Raw genomic sequence first — 21,841 nt, 5'->3', positions numbered from 1 at the left:
ACCTTAGCTTTGCCAGGTCTCAGCTGTCATCTGTGAATTGGGGATAACAGTATCAACTTGCAAGGATGAGCTAAGATGACGCTTATGAGCCAGCTCTTAGCAGTGCCTGGTATACAGGAGGCACTCCCTAAAATGTTCTTTTATTATTGTCGTGTTGTTGTTGTTGCTCTCCCTTTCTGCTGTGCTTCTGGAAGCTTCTGGTGGGCTGGCTACAACGCAGGTTTGTGGGATCTGCGCGAACACAGGATGTTTGAGGCCTGCTTTATCAGAGGAGAGAAGAAGGAGGCCCAGGGCCACCCCCATAGGGCCTCAAAGGGCCAGCGCTGTCAGCTGGAAGAGACTTCACTGTAACCCAACTACACACCCCTCCTCGGGGTCGTGACCATATTTATCAGATCTGTTCAGGTAAGGGGGTGAGTTAGCCTGTATCTACCCTGCCCCTTCCGGTAAGAAGCCCCAGAACCCACACTCCTGCCTTGGAAAGATGACGAGCTGGGTCTGCTTTCATTTTTTTCAAGGCAATCAAGGATTGGAAATGCCATTTTTCATTTGCTACAGCGACAGGCGGCAGCTTGGCCATTTAGAGCAACACTGCGCAATAGAACTTTCTGTGATGATGAAATTTTCTATATGTGTGCTGCCCAGTATGGAAACCACTAGCCATGGGTGTTTTGGGGGCACTTGGGATGTAGCCAGTGTGACCAAGGCATGGAATTTTAAATTTTATTTCATTATAATTAATTTCAATGCAGGTAACCACGTGGAGCCAGTGGCCATGGTCTTGGATGGCACGAGTTTAGAGCGTAGACCCTGAGCTGGGCAGATCCGTGGCAGGCTGGGCACGATATTTCCTTTCCTGAATTTCTTTCCTCTCTTCTGTGTAATGGGGATCATAATGGCACCTGGCTCATAGGACTGATTTGAGGATTAAGTAAGTAAATGAATAGAAAGCACTTAGCACAGTAAGCATGCAATGAATACCAGCTATCATCATTATTCTTTACAATCTCTAAGCTTTGGGGGCCTTAGTCATTTGGTCATCAAATATTGGAACGCTTACAATGTGCCAGGCACCATTCTAGGCACTGAAGATGCAAAAATGAGTCTTAAAGATCCTGCCCTCTCCAGAAGTCTCCGCCTGACTGAGGGAAAGTCAAGGGCTGCCCGGCAGGAATAGTGCTAGCTCTGGTGTTCCAGGGTCCCAGAGGAGACCTCTAAAATAGTCTAAGGTGGGAGGAGGAGGTCAGGAAGGCTTCCTGGAGTAGGCAATGTTGCTTTCCCTACATTTCCTGACCCAACTTGATGTCTTAGCTCCAAAACTCAGCACCACTTGACCTTGTCCCTGTAACTTTCTGTTTTAGTTTCATTTCCTGCTGTAACAATTTGCCACAAACTTAGTGGCTTAAAAGAACACATTATTATCTTGCAGATCTGAATATCACAAGTCTGAAACAGCTTTCACTGGGATAAAATCAAGGAGTCAGCAGGGCCATATCCTTCTGGAGGCTCTAGGGGATGATCTGTTCCCTAGTCTTTTCCAGCTTCTTAGAGGCTGCCTTCGTGCCTTGGCTCATGGCCCTTCTTCCAAGTTCAAAGCCGTAGCATCTTCCAATTTCTTCTCTCTCTGTTTTTCTCTGCCTCCGTCGCTGTCTCTCACTCTCTCGCCTGTAAAGACCCTTGTCATTACATTAAACCCACCTGGATAATTCCGGGTCAATGCCATCTTTTTTGCCAAGTAAAGTAACACATCCCCCCATTCTAGAGATTAGGACATGGACGGACATCCTTCTGGTCTAACAACTTTAGTGACATACAGTTCACAGAGCATACAGTTCACCTGTTTAAAGTGCACAATCCAGGGGCGCCTGGGTGGCACAGCGGTTAAGCGTCTGCCTTCGGCTCAGGGCGTGATCCCGGCGATCTGGGATCGAGCCCCACATCGGGCTCCTCCGCTATGAGCCTGCTTCTTCCTCTCCGACTCCCCCTGCTTGTGTTCCCTCTCTCGCTGGCTGTCTCTATCCTGTCAAATGAATAAATAAAATCTTTAAAAAAAAAAAATAAAGTGCACAATCCAGCAGTTTTTCAGTATATCCACACATGGTACCACCATCACCCAGAGTGAATTCTGGGACGTTTCGTCAACTGAAGAAGAAACTTCAGTGGCATGAGGGGGTGGCTCAGATGGGTAAGCATCTGCCTTCGGCTCAGGTCATGATCTCCAGGTCCTGGGATCGAGCACCCAGCTCAGCGGGGAATCTGCTTTTCCCTTTCCCTCTGCCTCTCCCCTCCGCTCGTGCTCTCTCTCTCTCTCAAATGAATAAATAAAATCTTAAAGAAAAAAAGAAACCTCATGCCCTTTGGCTATTATTCCTCTATATTCCTGCACACCTGCCCCTTGCCCTAAGCAACTGTTAATCTACTTCCTTTCTCTCTAGATTTCCGTATTCTGGGTATTTCATATGAATGGTATTCATACAGTATGCGGTCTTTTGTGTCTTTCACTGAACATAATGGTTTAAAGGTTTATCCATGTTGTAGCAGGTGTCATACTTTTTTCCTTTTTATTTGCCAAACACTATTCCATTGTGCGGGTAGACCACATTTTGTTTATCCATTCATCCATTGATGGGCGTTTGGGTTGTTTCCATCTTTGGCTATTATGAATAATGCTGCTATAAACATTTGTTTGCAAGTTTCTGTGTGGACATCTGTTTGCATTTCTCTTGGATGTACGCCTAGGAGTGGAATCGCTGGGTGGGGTGTGGACATCTGTGAGAAGCATTTCTTCTGTCTATCACACTCTTACTTCAAAATCTTGAAAGACTGATCACAGAGACCAGCCTGTGAACTCATCCACTTGGGTCTGGAGTGCATCTACTGCTGCACAAGGAGGCAAATTCATAGGCACATGCAGGGCAGCAGGTAGGACAGGCAGTGCCAACGACTCCCACAGTTGGGTTCAGTCACTGCAGCCCTGCTCACAGTCCCCTCTAAAATGTTCACAAGCCATCCAGCTGTGTTTCATTTTTCCCCAGGACTCAGAGAGGAATCATTCCACAAACCCTCTCCTCCCCCTGGAGCTAGTCTGAGTGGGTTCCTGTTTCTTACATAAGACACTAATAACATCACAAGGTGGTTTGAAGATTTGGTGAAGCCTCAATGAGGAAACTCATATGAAAGAGGTGAAGTACTTTAGGAATGGAGGTGGGAGGGAGACCCAGGTTGAGCTCAAGCTCTGTTGAACTGGATCCAAGCATGAAAAGCCCATAAGGCCTCCTCTGGCAGTGTGAGACCCAGCAGAATGGATGCGGTAGGTTCTGGGACCATCAGAAGGAGACGGGAGTAGCACAGGGGAGAGCCCTGGAGGGGGAGGCAGTGGGAGGAGGGGCTGGTGGCCAACTGTGCAGAGGGGACTTGTTGGGGACATATATGAGGCATCTCTGGCACTTTCAGGGATGGTCATGGGAACTTTACAGAGAGCCAGGGGCGTGGCCAGGTAGGAGGGCAGGAGCTAGAGTCACAGAAGGCTTACACTGCAGTGCCCTGCCTTTCAGCCAGCTCTTTGACACCTTCTGACTCGGATTTGCCACCAAAGAGAGCAGAGTGCTTGACAAGCTGCCTCCTGCAGACCACCAGAGCGGACACATGGCATCTCTGCTTGGGCAAGGCCCAGGGGTTACTGCATTGACAGTGACTTTCATTCCTCCTCCCTCTGGACAGCTTACAACCAAAGTCTCTCTCCAGGAGCCACCTTGAATTAAAGTCTCGAATTCAAGAGAGTTAATATTTTTTGCAAAGAGGACAAAGGTTGAGTCAAGTTGGCCTGCCCGGTCAAGTGACAGGGTAGGGGACAGCAGAGGCTGGGGCCAGAAAGGAGAATTATCTGGACATAGGCAGCCAAACAACTTTTTTCATGGGGCCCAGCCACCAGGGAGAGGGAAGGACACACAGATGGGGCAGGAGGAGGGAGATGAACTCAGGCAGGCCAGGTGGGCAGTGGGAGGATATTAGAAGAGGATGGAGGAGGCTGTCTGGGCGGGGGGGGAGGGGGGTGTTGTAAGCTGGCAGGTGCCTTGTGGAGGGCGCAGGAGGAGAGGCAGGATGGGGCGATCATTCACAGCACCATCATTCGTTCACCCCTATAACAAACACGTACTGAGTGTGTGCCGGGCGCCGGACACCTGTCAGCCTCTGGAAACCAAGGTGATCGAGGTAAGGGCCCTGCCTTAGAGTCGGGGCTCCATTAAGTCCCCTGCACCCTGAGAAGGTGGGCAGCTTGCACTTCTGGCTCCCTTTCCCCCACCCATACATGCATTCTTACCTCCAGGGGAGTCTTCTTTCTTCGGGACCAATACATGCAGAATTATTTTACTGAAAAATGATCACGGCACAAGTCTTCAGTGTCTGTGTCTATTCCTACAGGCAGCTCCAAAGGCAGGGCAGAAGAGAGGGGCGTCGAGCTCAGAGCCGCGGCCTCTGGAGCTGACACATGTCCCTGGAACCCCTGCCTCCATTCATGGGAATCTGCTCTCCTCCTGGAGGTCCCCAGTCCCCCCACCCCAAAGTGCCCAGGTGCACAGACTGGCGAGCAGGAAGGAACCCCCCAAGACCTAGGGACACGGCAGGAGAAGGGGTCCGGGGTTCAGAGACAAAGGCAGCAGGGAATAATGGAAGAGCAGGGAGAGTCCCAAGAGACCAAGGTGGGTTCTCGATTCAAACATGTTCTATGCCGCTCAAGAGCTGTGTGCCGCTGGGTATGGAGACCCTCCGAGCCTCGGTTACTTCGCTGCCCCGATGAGGAGAGCATCCCCCAGGATAGATGCAGATGCTTCAGCTGGGCAATGCGTATGAGCGTGACCAGCCCCGCGGGCAGAGTCCACGTGCATAGGAGGGGAATCCGGGGAAGGGAGCCCATCTCTTCCCCGACAGATACAAGCAATCAGCTGCTTCCGTAGGTATTCAGGCAGCTGAGCTTCCAAGCTCGTCTAAAGGGCAGGCCCAGCTGTTTGCAAGAGGGATTACCACCCCGCCCTAAGGCTGCTGAACTTCGCACAGAAGATGGGTTAATATTTTCCCTCCAGGAATCTTAAATCTGTATAGCACTTCTCAGTTTCACCACCCACTCTGTGGGGTGGATAGGAAAAGTAGTAAGCCCATTTTATAGATGAGGAAACAGAGGCCCAGAGCAGTTAGGTTTTCCCAGGGCCACTGAACTGGGCTGCCAGTGAGTTCAGGACATTTCTACCGAACGGCACCACTGCCCAGAGGGGACTTACAGGTGGGAACCCTCTAGCTTCATCCATAGTTGGGGTGGATGGGCAAGTGTGAGAGCCCTGGGCAGGCTCAGAATTTGGTTCCCTTCTCTAAATATCCACACAGCATTTATCTAGCCCAAGTTTTAAAAAGCCTCATTTTTCTTTTCAACAAAAGTCTTTCTTTAAAGGTCAAAAGAAGGGATTTGTGACATGCGCTAGCTGTAACCAAACATTTTAACCTAATTGAATTTGTCTTTCTTTTCAATTTTTCCATCACTCATAGCACTGGTGACTCACACTCGCCAGGAGAGAAGTAGCGAGCATAGATACGGTTACAAAATCTTCTTCAAAACGTGCTTTAAAATTTGTTCCCGGCATTCATGTCCCCAAAATATTTCCCACTTTCCTGCGGTTTTGCTCATTTTCGTTTTCTTCGGCCGTTATGAAACCAGACGACGTCTTGGGGGATGCATCAGTTAGGTGGCTTATGGCCATAAGAAACCCAAACTCACTCCGGCAATGAAGAAATCCATTGTTCCCCAGATCTGCTCACCCGGAGGTAAGTAGGCTGCAGGATCAGCTGGGTCCAGTAGCTCAGCTCCGTTTCCCCAAACTGCTTTCACGGTGTTTTCCTCCAAGCCTCGGCTTTTCTGCACGGGCTGGTTCATTTCATAGGAGTAAGATGTCCGCAGCAAGTAGCCCGAAGGGGAAACAGTCCAAGTGTCCATCCGCAGATAAATGGATAAACAACATGGCGCCCGCACATATGGTGCAATGTTACTCGGCCACGTTAAAGAAGGAAATCTTGACACGTGCTACCGCGTGGATGAACCTTGAAGACATTATATGTGAAGTAAGCCAGTCACGAAAGGATGGATACGGCATGATTCCACTTGCATGAGGTACCTTGACTAGGAAAATTCAGAGACAAAAGAATAGAGCGGCTGTTGGTAAGGGCTGGGGATGAGTGTGTTTAATGGGGACAGAGGTTCCGTCTGGGAAGACGGAAACAGCTCTGGGGTTGAAGGATGGAGATAGCTGCACAGCAGCGTGAATGTACTTCATGTCACTGAGCTGTACGTGTAAAAAGGGTTAAGATGTTACATTTTATGTTAGGTGTGTTTTACCACAATTAAAAAAAAATAGCTCCAGTGGCCTCGGGATCCCCACCACTCTGAAGAGAGGGGTGTTCTTTTAAAGGAAAGGATGCTTCTTCTTCAGATGCCTCGAACAAATCAGCCCTCTGATTAGGGTCACATTCTCTGAGTCCCAAATCATCCCTGTGGCAGGAAAAATGCTCTGCACTGATTGGCCTCGGCCTAGTTCCTGACCTAATCACTGTGACAAAAGGTTTGGGATTATCTTCTTTAGACCAGCCGGGTCCACCTCCACTGCAGGGGTGGAGTCCATTTCCCCTGAACCAAATGAGGGAGGGGTTACCTGGAAGGGAGGAGGAGAGTGGGGTTCCCTGAAAGGGTGGAGGCAGGAAGGGAAGGGAAAATGGAGGCCGGTGGGTGCGACAGAGACTGTTGGCCACCTTCCAACATTCACTGTCCCTTTCTCTTGGACACATGACCAGACTGTATTTCCCAGCCTCCTTTGCTGTTATGCGTGGCTCAGGACTAAGGACTGGCCAGTGGCATATGAAGAGAAGGTCTTGTTTTGCGTCTAGATCAAAGTCTGAAGGCAGCAGGCCCGCCTCGTCCATGTTCTTTTTACTTCGTCCCACAGCTTCAACCATGCAGAGGAAGACAGTTTCTGGGGGATGGCAAAGCAGCTCAATAGAAGGAATCTGGGTCCTTAAATCACTACCCTTAACACTGGGACCACTCACGTCACCATCGTTACATGCATGAGAAAAAATTTTCTCTCATTTTTTTTAAAATTTAAATTCAGTTAATTAACATATAATGTATTATCAGTTTCAGAGGTAGAGGTCAGCCATTCATTAGTCTTATATAATACCCTGTGCGCATTATATCACATGCCTTCCTTAATGTCCATCACCCAGTTTCTATCATTTTTAAGTTGCAGTACAGGTGAGCAAATGGGGGTTCACTGCCTGTTTTTATCAATAAAGTTTTATTGGAACACATCCATGGTCATTCATTTACATATTGTCCAGGGGCTGCGTTCACCCTACAGTGTCAGAGTTAAGTAGTTACAACAGAGACTGTATGACCCACAACACCTAAAATATTTACTCTTTGACCCCTTAGAGAAAATGTTTACTGACCCCTGTCCTCCATCATCATTGGATGTCTTTGGTACAGCAGTGCAGCCTTCCCTTAGCTAATGCAGAAACAACCAGCACTGCTCACCCCGGGAGATACATGAAAGCGTCTTAAACTGAAATGATAAATTACTTATTATCAGTAAATAGCACCTCTATATGCTACGGCCACCTCCGGTGACCGTCAGTCTCAGGCGTGGTGACCTAAGCAACGTCGCACCAGGCAGCCACGGGTAAATTTCCATACAGAGCAGTAGGCGGGGGACAGATATATATTTTATTCCTCCTGGATAGCTTTGATTTCTTTGGCAGAAGCTGGACCCACTTTCACATCACAGTTATCAGAAAAGACGTGTAGAAATCTGGGTTGACTGGCCCCACGCTTACTTCAACGCTGTTTGAGCCCCTTAGAGATGAGCACCCAGAATGCCACCCACCTGATCCAGCCCTTAATATGCCTCTGGACACTGTTCTGGATGCTTCTTTCGGGCTGGTTTCTGCTGCCCCAGCCCTGGCTGCGGCTGACCGGGGGTCTGGAGCACCACGGCAGAGACAGCTGCTGGTCCTCACGGTTTTTCACAAAAGAGGGCTCTTTACAGTCTCCTTTGGGGACAATTCTGACCCATCAGTACGAGGAGACTCCGTGAGCCTGAGTGCTGTCTCTGAAGGGAAATGTCCCCATTGTGATGGAAGATTTAAAGGGTTGGGGTTAGGCCTGAACTCTGAGGTGAGGGAGGGAAAATTCCTTGGGCCAACACACTAGCCAGCAGCTCAAGGGTGAAGCCCCAGCTCTTTATAAGGGGCTCGAAACACAGCTCTGGAGTCAGATGTGGGCTTTGAACCCCGGCCTCGCCATTTGCTAACCGAGTGAATTTAGGCAAATTACGGAACTTTTCTCTGCTTCAGGTTGGGCTGGTAACAGTAGTACCTCTCTCATAGGGTTGTTATAAACTTTACATGACATCTTGCTCAACAAGTGTTGCTCTTGGCTTCAGAGGTTTGGACCTCTGATCACTGCTAGCTTTAAAGACGACATGGAATAATTTAAACATGTGAGTGCCAGGGAGCTTTGGGCAAAGCAAGGCTGCCAGAAGGGAATGCCTGTCTGTTCCTGACCACGTCAGCCTTGTTGGTATTCACTCCCCGGTGAGCCCCGAGCAGAGTGGAGAAGAGGAGTGAGAAGGGAGGGAGAATGCTACCCGGTAGCTTCTTTCCACTAAAAGTTAGCGGCGAGAGATTGGAAGGTTTGCCAGACCTAGAAAAGTAATCCCTAGGCCCGATCTGCACTTGAACCTTGAACACTGGGAATGGTTTACCCTCCTAACCAAGATTAACGATCTAGCACCACTAAGCTCTTAGCAAATGCTCATTCAAAGCTGCTCGGAAGGACCTGGCCAAATCTGTCTTATCCGTGAGACTGTTTCTGTATCACCTCCGCAGGGAGGCCTGGGCTGGGGGAGCCCCTCGAGCCTTCCCCCACGTCACCTTGCATGCTCCCATTATAAACTCATCACGCATCTATTTTTGCAACTTGTTCAACAAATATTTGTTGAGTGCCTACCATGCACAGCTCTTTGTTTATTGTCTGTCTGCCCACTGGACTCCCTGAGGGAGGGCAAGGTCTTGCCACCCCCAGCTCCCTGGTGCCTGCACCCGGCCGGGTCCCTGGATCTTCTGAGCATTCATGACTCTTGCTCAGTGAATGACTGAGGACTCCAAAGCTTCGCGATTCTAAAGGATAATCACAGCTACCGTGAATTCAGCGCTGTGTTCCAGCCATAACGTAATGCTGTCTGCTTATCTAACAACTCTGTGATATAGAGAGTCCCATCCCACGTCTCCAGGCAAGGAAGTGGAAGCCCCCGGCTCTCACGCTGCCCGCCCTCACACAGCTCCTGGCTGAGACCCGTGTGGCTGGCACTGTTCACTACCCGCCTGCTGCTGACCAGCTCGACGCTAACCATGCTGCCCCTTGCTGGGTAGAGACATCCGTCCTATTTCAAATCTTCGATTTGGCTTAGAAAACTGAAGCAGTCGACTCTGATCTTCTATGTTTTATGATTTGGCTGTGCAGGTGATTCTTGGGACAGCCCCCACCTCCCGGGTCAAATAAGATCAGGGAATTGTTCACGTTAAGGTCAAAGACTATGAAGCAGAGCAACCTAGGGGACTTTGCTGTCTTAGGAAGACCAGACACATGGAGCCCATCTCCACGGGGCAGCTGTGTGGCTACAGGATGGGACCTCATGAAGTCTGGATGACAGCCTCGCCCCTTGGGGAGCCTACAAGTTGGGCCTGTGGGGCTTCACTCACCTCCCTTCTGATAAGGCAGAGATGAGCTCAGGCCTGCAAGCATCACAGAACGTGCGGGGTCTCCATGCCTGGGGGTCAGCTGGTTGCAGCCCCTTCCAAAAGCCCGGGCCTGTGAACACACCTCTGGAAAGGCATTGCAGTGGGACTGCCTGGAAAAAAGGAATGCTTAGAACACCAACATTGATCCCCATTTTCTACAAGACAGAAGTTAGTCTTAAAAGAAAATGCCCCAATTTTGGCCTCTGTGGGGTGAGGGGTGGGAAGGGGAGGGGGAGGGGGAGGATGGGATTGAAAATCCCAGAGAAGCAAACAGACCATCTGACAAAGGGAGAGGCCTCCTTCTGCCTTCACCATCCCTGGTGACTGGAGAACAGGGTGAACTGGGGTTGGTTGGGGGAGGGGAGCACAGGGCCAGAACTGGGCCAGGCTCTTAACAAACACAAGGCTCAGAAGTAAGATCAGGGCTCAGGATCACCTGGGTTTCTACTTACCTTCTCAGAGGGAGTCCAGGACCATCCACAGGGAAGGCAGTATGAGAGCTCCGTTCAGTTCTAGCACCTTTGTAACTCCGTGCTTGCTATGTGGGTGATGGCTTGCCTCATTTCCCAGAGGAATAGGAGCCTGGGAACGGGAGTCTGTGAGCCGGTGTTGGAGGAGGCAGGTGGGAAGTCGGTCCTCCACCCACCGGCTTTGTCCAGGGCCACAGAGGGGGAGTGACTACTTTCCCCATAGAGGGGGTGCTCAGCTGGGTCCCCGGGACTTGATCTAGGAAGTCAGGCAGGGGTCACCAGGGTGGCCTGTGGGCCTCAGAAAGGGCCTGGAGTGCTGCAGGGGCTGGGGGGGCCTGGGGTTCTATAATGACTAGAGCCCAGGACAGTGGAGAGAGCCTGGCTCAAGAAATTCACAGATTTGGGGGTGCCTGGGTGGCACAGCAGTTAAGCGTCTGCCTTCGGCTCAGGGCGTGATCCTGGCGTTATGGGATCGAGCCCCATATCAGGCTCCTCCGCTATGAGCCTGCTTCTTCCTCTCCCACTCCCCCTGCTTGTGTTCCCTCTCTCACTGGCTGTCTCTATCTCTGTCGAATAAATAAATAAAAATCTTAAAAAAAAAAAAAAAGAAAAGAAAGAAATTCACAGATTTGGGGCACCTGGGTGGCTCAGTCGTTAAGCGTCTGCCTTCAGCTCAGGTCATGATCCCAGGGTCGAGCCCCGCATCGGGCTCCCTGCTCAGCGGGAAGCCTGCTTCTACCTCTCCCACTCCCCCTGCTTGTGTTCCCTCTCTTGCTGCCTCTCTCTCTGTCAAATAAATAAAATCTTTAAAAAAATAATAAAATTCACAGATTTCTCTGTGTGAGTCCCTCCACCACCAGCTAGCAATCCACCAGCAGTGTGACCTTCCTCTGTCTCCATTGCCCATGTCTGAGCCTCAGTTTCCTTATCTGTAAAATGGAGATAATCCAGTCATTATGATGAACAACTAAATGTATACAGCCAACCCCAGGTCTGATGGAGAGTACAAGCTCCATTAATGCTAGTTGTTCCGTGGCCTGCCCACCACAGTCCCCCAGGCTGGAAGGCTGTCCTTAGTCACTCAGTCCAGGCACCTCTTAAATGAAAGCAAGGTGAGGACGGCAGTGAGAACAGGGACGTGCTGGTGGGAAGTTCACATGTACTTGATCTGTGAGCCTGCTCTCCTGGACGGGGGCTAAAGTCCATGGACTCAGTGACCCAAAAGCCTGGGTTACCCTGAGGCTTGGCCCCTGGGTGTCACTCCCCAGCACGCTCAGGCAGCCTGGGAGGCTATCCTGGTGAGACGTCCCCACGGTCATGGGCCAAGGCCCGGGCATTGTGTGGGCACATGATGCGAGCCCAGCTTCCCTCCTGCCCAGAACATGCCAGCTTCCCCGGGTTCCCGCCAGCGCCCCCGGCCCCCCAGTCTCAACCGGCTTCTCCCCCGGGGCGGGCTGTGTTCTCGAAGGGCCAGCTGCCCAAGGGAGCATGGCTTGCTCGGGAAGGAGCTGCCCCGACAGGCCGGTGAGGTGAGAGCCCTCGGTCTCTTGTGGGCTCACGCCACCCCAAGCCTGGCACCAGCCCCAAGTTGGCTGCCGGCCCGCTTCTCGCGTCTCGTTTGCTTATCGCTGTTTGTTTTGGAGGCTTCTGGGAGGCGAGTCCCCACCTGAGGGAAATCTCTGGCTCTGGGGACTTGTGACACATGAGACTTTGAACTCTTAAGGAAGCTGGGCAGACCGTTGGGCACCTCGGGCCGGGGGGTGGAGACAAACTTGACCTCAGCGCCTGGCCCTGCCCGGGGCTCCCCTCAGGCCGCCACAGCAGCCGTCTCTGAAAGGAGCCGGGCTCTCGGGGACACGGGTCGTGGACGGGACCCGCTCTAAGTGGCCGCCACCTGGGGGTCCGCACCATGTGGCCTCCTGCTCTAGCTGCAAACAGAAATTATGGACATTTTGTATTTCTCCCATAATGTGTTGGGATTTGTGTTACTATGAAAGTTGACGACTAGGGGCTTGATCTTGGCGGCTGTTGAGATCGAGCCTCACGTTGGGTGGAGAGATTACTTAGAAATAAAATCTTAAAAAAAAAAAATAACGACTTGAGGAAGATTATTCAAGTAGGTTGTGAACGTGTTCTATAATGGCCAATTAGCAGAAACCCCAAAGCCACCCCAGTTTGAGAGGCGAGGATAGAAAAGTACTTTTTGTAAAGTCTCTGCTCAGTGAAGAACTTTCAAAAGCACAAATTATCTGGCAATGCCTATTTTTTTAAATTGTGGAATAGATGTTAAAAACCCCCATGAAATTTGGTAGAATCATAAAAGAAGCACGTCTCAAATAATGAATTTGCAAAAAAAAAAAAAAAAAAAAAAAAAGAAAAAACACCTCATGTTATTCCCACCAAACAAAGATAAACATTTTGGTATACGTTTTGGTGTCCGGGATATCAGACTATAGATTTACTTTGGGTCATGGTCAGCATTCTAACCTAAGCATTTCCCCAAATCAGTCAATTCATGTTCAGGGAGATGATTTTCAGTTTTTAATGGCTGCGTAGCAAACCATTGTATGTTTCAACAGAAAGCTTTTTTCTTTTACGCACTCCTTTTTTGACATTTAGGTTGTTCCTACTTTTTGTTCTTAGAAAAATATTTAATAACCGTCTTTGCCCATTTATCTGAGTACATACTCAGGATAAACCTCCTATAAGTGGAACTTCTGGGTCACAGTTTAAGAACATTCTAAGGCTCTTGGCATACCCCACCTTTGCCGGCTTCTCCCTCTGCTTCCCCAGAAAGCATTCCCACCTTGAGATCAGGTATTTGCCTGAACTTTCAGTTAATGTTATGATCTTGTCATTATATCTTTGGATTACGACCCATTAGGATTAATCATCACACTAATAATAATAATATCAGCTAATAGTTATCAGGTAGGTACTCTGAACTGGACACAAGGCTAAGAACTTTACACGCATCACCTCGTGTGACCCCTCACTACGCTACAAGGCAGGAACTCTAGCTCCTTCTTATTATAAAGAAACACATTTTGGGCTTAACTGGGTTCATGGGATGAGGTAGGGATCTAGCTCATTACATTTCATCATACACTACTAATTTCCTTTTATATATAGGATCTCTTCCTGGCTGCTGCTGCTGCTTTTTTTTTTTTTTTAAGATTTTATTTATTTATTTATTCGACAGAGATAGAGACAGCCAGCGAGAGAGGGAACACAAGCAGGGGGAGTGGGAGAGGAAGAAGCAGGCTCCTAGCGGAGGAGCCCGATGTGGGGCTCGATCCCAGAACGCCAGGATCACTCCGTGAGCCAAAGGCAGACGCTTAACGACTGAGCCACCCAGGCGCCCCCTGGGCTGCTGCTGCTTCTCCATTGAGCTGCCTGTCCTTGTTTCATTCCTCACTGAACTGTATAATGTATTTTATTTATTTTTGATTAAGGTTTTTATTTGAATTGCAGTATACTGAATATGCACTGGTACATTTGTTTCAGGTGTACAATATATATAATATATCTTAATATCTGGGAGTACACATCCACACTGTTCTTTCCTTGCCAGCAGTTTTGTGACTCTGTTCATCCATTTATCCTTCCAGCTGAATTGTTCCACACAAATGCCTTGTGTCAGATTTTACAAACCTGAGTTATTTTTATTAGAATTGCATCAAACTTACAAATGTGGGCAAATGGCATTTTACCATATTAAGAGTTCGCGATGTGATGTTTTACCATTTATTTAATGCCCCTCAGAGTAGTTTGGTACAATGTTTTATGAGCACTGTGCATTTCCTGTACACTTCACTTCTTGGTATTGCTGTGGAAATGGGAACTTTTGCATATGGATCTTCCGGCCTGTTGTTTGCGGCGTGGACAACCTCCCATTCAAGGGCAGCAAACTCCTGAGCTCAGCTCCCCACCACGACTGTGTCCGGCGAACCCAGCACCCAGCAAGATCGGGTCCCCTCAGGTGGGAACGGCTGCAGGCAGGGGCACGGAGCGGCTTTCGCTGCCTGTATGAAAGCAGTGATTCTCCCTGTTTGGGGTCGGTATCCGGTGAAAAAAAACTATGGACTTTCAGAAAAATGTCCCCAATGCTGCCAACACTTTCAGAGGATTCATGGACAGCCCCAAACACACCTAAGGACCGTAGTTAACACCCTTGCATTAAAAGGATGGACAAGGGGTGCCTGGGTGGCTTAGTTGGTTAAGTGTCCTTAAACTTCGGCTCAGGTCATGGTCCCGGGGTCCTGGGATCGAGCCCCGCATCGAGGTCCCTGCTCAGCGGGGAGCCTGCTTATCCCTCTCCCTCTGCTGCTCCCCCTGCTTATGCTCTCTCTCTCTTTCTCTCAAATAAATCAGTAAAAGCTAGCTAGATAGATGATAGATAGATGATAAATAGATGATAAATAGATAGATGATAGAGAGAGATATATAGATGATAGATAGACAGATAGATGATAGATATCTAGATAGATAGATGATAGATGATCGATAGATGATAGATAGACAGATGATAGATAGTTGATCCAGCTACGGATTCCTCCAGGTGGGTGGTACCAAGGACAGAAGTCCTCAGGTTGGTGTGACATTAGGTGAGTCATTTTCCTGAGTCTTTATCTTCTTCAGGAGAAAAATACCCACCCAAGACAGTGATAGCATCATTTGGGGGTCAACTGAGGTGGTATTTGTGCAAGTGCTTTGAAATCTGTGGCTCAGTCACACAAAGGTAAGAGACCATTCATTCCAGGAAAGGGACTCTGAGGAGGCCTGGCTCTGACACGTGGTGCAGCCATCTCGGGTTCTTAGAGAGCATTATCGGCTCCGTGCCACCACTGCCCTCCTTGAACTTGGCCTTCGGCCTCAGAGGAGGCTGATAAAGGCCTTTGCGGCGTGCTTCTTCTGAGGTTACGAGACTGTTATGCTGACCCAGCTAAAACCAATGATTAAGCGGCAGGATGTTGGAAAAGAAGCGTCGGGGCTCGTGGTTCACAGGTATCAGTTTCTGGGTTGTTATAAAAATTAATAATTAATCCTTTCCTGCACGCTGGAGGAGAACAGCCGGGAGCCTTAGCGAAGGCTTGCACAGACTGATTGAGAACAGGACCGGCCCACAGGGGCCCCGTGAGTCCTGGCTCTGCGTGACCACAGGCTGGCCCTCTTCTCTGACCTCCAGGGGTCCTCGTGATAGAAAGAGGGGCTACACTCCATGAAAGTGAATTTGCCACTGAAAACTTCTGCAAAACGTAATAATAAATCCAAATCCCTTACGAGAGGTTTTACAGGTCTTGCGAGTCGCCTTCCTGCTCCCAGCAGCTGAAGCCACTTGACTCATGCCCCTGCTTGAACTTCGGGCTCTAGACACATCAACCTGTGTGTGTGTGTGTGTGTGTGTGTGGTAGGAGTTGGGGTGGAGACATGTCACCTGGGGAATGTTTTTCTAAATACAAATAAATGGCTACTCCCCTCTTCCCAGGATAAATCTGAATAGGGGAGGGGATAGGCCCCATGGGTCTTATATCCGCCCCCATCCACATCCCAGACTTTCCAGGGTACAGGGCAGAGGATGGGGCAGCAAGGAGCATTTTGAACACTCCGCCCTCCATTTGGAGGGTAGGAGGGAAGCCTTGTCCTGCTTTCATCCGCTCCATGGAGAACGAGCCACATGAGGCCTGGCACGCCTTTCTGAATTCCCAGCTCCTGGCTCAGTGAGTGGCATACAACAGGAGCTTAATAAAAGACTCTTGGACAAATGAATGAGGCCTTCACCCATGCTTTGCTTAAACCGTCCCATACCCGGGACATCTGGGTGGCTCAGTCAGTTAAGCGTCTGCCCTTGGTTCAGGTCATGATCCCAGGGGTCTAGGATAGAGTTCTGTGTCGGGCTCCTTGCTCAGCGGGGAGCCTGCTTCTCCCTCTGCCACTCCCCCTGCTTGTGAGCACTGTCTCTCTGACAAATAAATAAATAAAATCTTAAAAACAAACAAACAAACAAACAAACAAAAAACCTTCTCATACCCTTCCCTGCCCCCTCTCTGCCAATTTGGGTATCTGTTTTCCTTCTGACTTCTGCTCAAAATTCAACTTCCCAGGGGGCCTCCCACTGAACCCTCAGCCGTCCCTAGTTTTGCAGCCTCAGCCCTGTGTCCCCGTGTCTCTGCTGATCCCACTAGGAAGCTGCCTGTCTATGAGCTCTTGTCAACGGCCCTACGGATAATTTAGCGAGCAGCATTTCAGATTATCCTTGTCTTGCTGTTACAATAGCAAATGCCCAGGCTCTGCCCAGACGAGCAAAATCGTGGCTTCTGTTTCCTGTGATGAATCTAATATTGTCACAAATTCCACCTGGTAGGGTAGTGAGAGAAACATTTAACAGGCTAATTAATTGACTGCTTTGGGTAAATATTCAGTGAATTTGAAGTTCAACACAAATGAGCCATTTCAACCTTACCAGTTCCTTGGTAATGTGACTGGTAGTCCTCATACAACAATTGCTCAGGGTAGTGGTGCTGATGGGTCCTTAGCGGACCCTTGCGTGGCTCTCCATTCTAGGTGGCCATCTGCCTGGTGCATAAGCCAGCCCGGCTTCCCCCAGCTCTCAACTATTCCCACTATCAGAATTCTTAGTGCGGATCAGGGCACCAAGGACCCTCTGCTTTTGCCTTTCCCCTCAGTCTATTCAGCTTGCCTCCTCACTCTGGGACTCCATCCTGGAGGGGAAGGCCAGCACCCACGAGTCTGGCCACTCATGTCCCAGATGTGGGCTCATCTTCCTCCCATACTCCCTGGCCCAGGAAGGGGGAGCTCTTCCCACTGAAGCCTTGCCATCCCTCTCACCCGCGTGACCAGAGAGCCATCAGTATCACCCGGGAACTCGCTGGAAATGCAGCTTCTCAAGCCCCGCCCCGGACCTCCTGGATGGGAGCTTGCGTTTTCACAAGCCGTGCAGGCGAGTCACAGGCCCCACTCACGTCTGAGGAGCAGAAGTGCTTCAGTCGCGTCCCAGCGCTTTCTGTCCTTGCCTGACGTCGGGCTCTGTAATCCGGTCCTCTAGTCCTGGGTCTTGCTATTCATGGACCTCAGCACATTCAGGAAAACCTTTTCTCTCCTGCCAAAGCCCAACTTGGGGATGCTGTGGACCCAGAAATCTGCCTCGGCGCACGTCACAAGAGGAACGGTGACTTTTTCTTTCTCTCCCTGTACTTACTATAGGGATCCCAACCCGCCCCAAGGTTTACTCCGCAAAAGCAGGGGTGAGACAAAGAAAGAAGCAAAGATACAGAATTGTGAAAGAGACACACACCCACGTGCTCTCCGGGTTATAACAGCTTTCGCGGACGTAGGCCTGGGGGACGCCAGCCGTCTGCGTGGAGGGGACGAGAGAACGTGCTCGGGGCTCGGCGGTGCACGAGCTGCAGAGATGTCACCTGGGAGGGTGCTGCTGTCACCACTGGGTCCTGCTGTCTGTTAGGGCATAAGCGAGAGTGCTTTCACTGTACTTCCAGAGCAAGCAGACCGCGGCCTTTACCTTGCGGGCCTGTACAAGATAACTAAGGCTTTTCCCCTCTTTGCTTTGGCTGCTGGGAAGCTTCAAGGCAAATCCGTGGCCCGACCATGGTGAAGTGTGTAATGATGCGTGGTCCCCTTGTGTGGCTCATTCCTGCCTCCACCCTTCCTCCTGACTTTTCATATGTGCATTTTATTAGAACCCATCTTATAAGCCACTTTAAATCTCGTCTGAAGCCAGGTGGAAGGCACTCCCGCGCAGGTGCAGTTCAAGGTCCCTGACGACATTCGTCCCATTTCACCTTCAGCAGCAGCACGGTCTCTTTTCTTTCTGGAGGAGGAAAGTGAACCTCAGAGAGGTTCAAGACACAAGCCAAGGGCAGTGACTGAGTGCCTAAGTCAGGTGTCTAGGCTCTCTGCGTTCAGAGGGGGGGAAGCACGTGGACTTGGCTGTCGTGGCAGCTGGGCCAACACCGTGCTGAGAGGGAGCAGAGGACAGATTCATATTGGATTTGTCCTGGGCCCTAGAACTCTCCACCAGGCATTATGGGGATTTGCCCAGCAGCCAAACGCTAGTTGGAAGGCTTGTTTATGCCCTGTCCACTATTTCCCCCAGTTAATTGACCATGAAGGCTCTTGAGGGCAGAGCTGGGGCCAGTGATTCTGTGAATGGAGCAGGCAAACTGCTTTGTGGGAATGTGTAAGCATTTCAGGGGTGTGGGCCTGCCTCGCCCCCAAGGTCCCGAGTTCTTAAGGCAGGGGTTGTGCTCCCCATAGTGTCCGGTGCTCCAGGCAAGCTGGTTCCGTGAAAGGCTCAAAGCGAGCCTGCCCTCCTGGAACAAATTTAGGATGATGCAGAAGGTGACACGAGGCAGCTATTTATGAATGAAGAGGATTTATATGTACCAGCAAGAAAAAAATTATTGTTAATAGAAAAAAGCAAATTAAAAAACGGTGTATGTGTTAAGATCCAATCTATGTGTTTTAAATACACACGTGCACATGCCTCCATGTAGACACACATTTACACGCCACAGACCCCCATACACAGAGACAGCCCACCCTGACACCACTACACACACACAGGAGGTCTCGAGAGAAACCTCAAACACCAGATTATTAACAGCTACTGCTGGAAAGAGAGAGAGAGAAAATGGAGTGATAGGTGACAGATCTTTTCCTGCTTCATGTTTTCTATATATACTTCCATCGGCGAGAATGTCTTACATTGATGTTATCACTTCATAATTTAAGGAAAGACTGATTTTTTTCAACCTAATGAATAAAGTCAGCCACTGTGAACGTTTCCTATGAATGTGTGACGAAGATTACAGAATGCCTCGTTGCCTCAAAAGGGCCAGTGTGTGGCTTCAGCGAAAGTCTGGGCAGGTGGGAGGCGGGGAGGTTTGCTTCCTGGCCTGTACTTGTAGTGAGGGGTGTGCGGCCTTATTAGTCTGGGGTTTTAGCAGCTCAGGCAGAGGTGCCCTGGTTGTGGTCCCAGAAATGTAGGAGAGGAGCCTCCGCGAGGTAAGCAAGGGTGCCCCTACCGGTGTCTCTGAATGCAGTGTTGAACCCCACCTTTTAGACGGGGGAGCCTCCGGAGCAGCTGACCTCTACTCCTCCATGGGGTGGGGGAGGGGCAGAGTGAGCCTGGGGTGGGGGGAGGAGAAGGCCGGCCTCACACCCCCAGACTCCATCAGCTAGCCATCCGCTTGCGCCTCCATCTGTCTATCCGGGAGGGCTGCTCCCCTCACCCCCTCGCTGTAAAAGCCGTCCATTCAACATGGATCCCTATTTTCCCAGCCACTCAGCGAACAAGCATCCTCTCTTGACTGGACACAGAAATTCTCCTCCTCCTTATTTATTTATTTATTTATTTATTATAGTAATATTTTTTATTATATTATGTTAGTCACCATACAGTACATCCCCGGTTTCCGATGTAAAGTTCGATGATTCATTAGTTGCGTATAACACCCAGTGCACCATGCAGTACGTGCCCTCCTTACTACCCATCACCGGTCTATCCCATTCCCCCACCCCCCTCCCCTCTGAGGCCCTCAGTTTGTTTCCCAGAGTCCATAGTCTCTCATGCTCCTTTTTTAAACACCTTCCTTGTGTTATGTTTTACATTCGTCCTCAGTTCATTGGAGGGGGCAGACCTCCCTCCAGTCTTTGAGGAAACCAGCCGGCCTAGAGGAATGGGCTTCGTCCTGGAAGGAGGAAGGTCACCTGGAAACACGAAGTTCCTCAGGGGAGGGTGAGCCTGAGTGCAGCAGAGGGAAATGGGGTGCCAGGCGGTGGAACGGAAGAGGCTGGGGAAGGTGGGTAAGCAACTAGTCTAAAGCCGTTTGACCTGGGGTCCTACTGGGGTCACTTGGAAGGCACCTCTCAGCCTCCCTCCCCCAACACTACCCCGTCTGTCCGGGCACACAGATCTGGAAGGCCACTGGACCCTAGCCATGCCCGCTCCACTCCCCCCTTCCCTGGTCGTGCCGATTCGTGGATAAAGCCCACGGACTGTGACCATCCACCCATCATTAGGGAAACTAGATGGTTTGGGGGCAAAACTGACCTTTAGCTGTCCTGTGCAGGCAGGCAGTGGAGGGTTCTAATCAAGAACAGGAGCTTTGGAGTCAAGAACAGTTCTGAAACCAGCCGTGCCTCTTCCCAGCTGTGATCTCTGAGCTGCAGCTTCCCCGTGTGAAGTGTGACGCTGCTGACGCTATTGCTCAGGGGTGTTGTGAGGACCGGATGAAAGGATAGGAATAAGACATTTAACCAAAGCCTGCCAAATAATCTCTCAATAAGGACCGATGGCAAAGGCTGCAGGACAGTGTGGGACGCCTGGTCTAACGGAACCATGGCGCCCCCTTGTGGCTGCTGTCTTACAACAGCTTCTTCATCTCCCTCAAATCCACAGACCCTTCTTTCCCAATGCCTAGGAGCGGACTGTGCTTGCTAGAGCTCGTTGTTTAAATATGTAAAGTCTGCAACGGTGAATATGGGATTGGTATCCAGCAAAGCATCTTAAAAGGGTCTTAGAAAGAGTTGCCAGAGAAACATCATTTGGGAAGGCTCTCCCCTTCCCGCCATCAGAGATCCCCTTCTAATCTGCTGTCATTGCCCAAATACCCCCAGACGTTCCCAGCTTCAGAGGTGAGCAGGAAGCAAGGTCTTACTAGCTTCAGAGTGGGCGAGGGGATGCACAAGCAGGCTGGCACCTCTGTGCTTCATTTCCAAGTGCCCGTCTATTTTCAGGTTCTGTCCTATTGCGATCCCAGTTGTGCTCAGCTTCCCCTCCCCTACTGGCCTGTCCTTCCCTTCTCCCCCTGCATCACTCAAAACTCGCCCTTCCTTTTCTCCCCCAGCCCCACCTAAACCCTAACCTACAGTCAGCCTCACACTAAAGACTACCTCTTCTAAAATCACACCCCGGTTCCCTCGCTCCCCTTTTCCGGGTCATGCTGCCCCCTAGCACTCTCACACCCTGTATGTGCTTGTTGACTCTCTGGCCCCTGGCCCCGTCTGAATGGAATCTCCAGGAGGGCAAGGATGTCAGTATTTCTCCATGACTGTATCTTCAGCACCTGAAACTGTGCCTGGCTTACAGTAGGTGCCTAATAATTGTTTGTTGATTGAATGAAGAAGGAATGAAAAGGAAGGTGGAGTCTGAGGTGGGGGAAACTCGTCACAGATTTAAAAATGAAAAGAAGAATGTTTCCTTAAGGTAGGAAGGGAGTTTCCTAGAGAAAGGGCTGGGGTCATGCGTGTGCGACCAGTGCAGACACACAGGCCCCACGTGTAGGAGGACCTGGCTCTCAGAAGGGCCCAGGACCTGGGGTTTAAAGCTCTGTGCTTGCCGTCTTGAAAATCTGAGTAATTGTGTCTTTGGATGGATGTTTTGTAAGTCAAGTCTGATGGGACAAGGGTGCCTATAGGGGCTTAGAGCCTCAGTTTGTGGGAGGCCCACCTCCCGCTACCAGCTCCCCCACTCCCTGGTGCACCAGGCC

The sequence above is a fragment of the Ursus arctos genome, unplaced genomic scaffold, assembly GCF_023065955.2.
Source record: "Ursus arctos isolate Adak ecotype North America unplaced genomic scaffold, UrsArc2.0 scaffold_2, whole genome shotgun sequence".
Lineage (NCBI taxonomy): Eukaryota > Metazoa > Chordata > Mammalia > Carnivora > Ursidae > Ursus > Ursus arctos.
Note: the sequence above shows the minus strand (reverse complement) of the source record.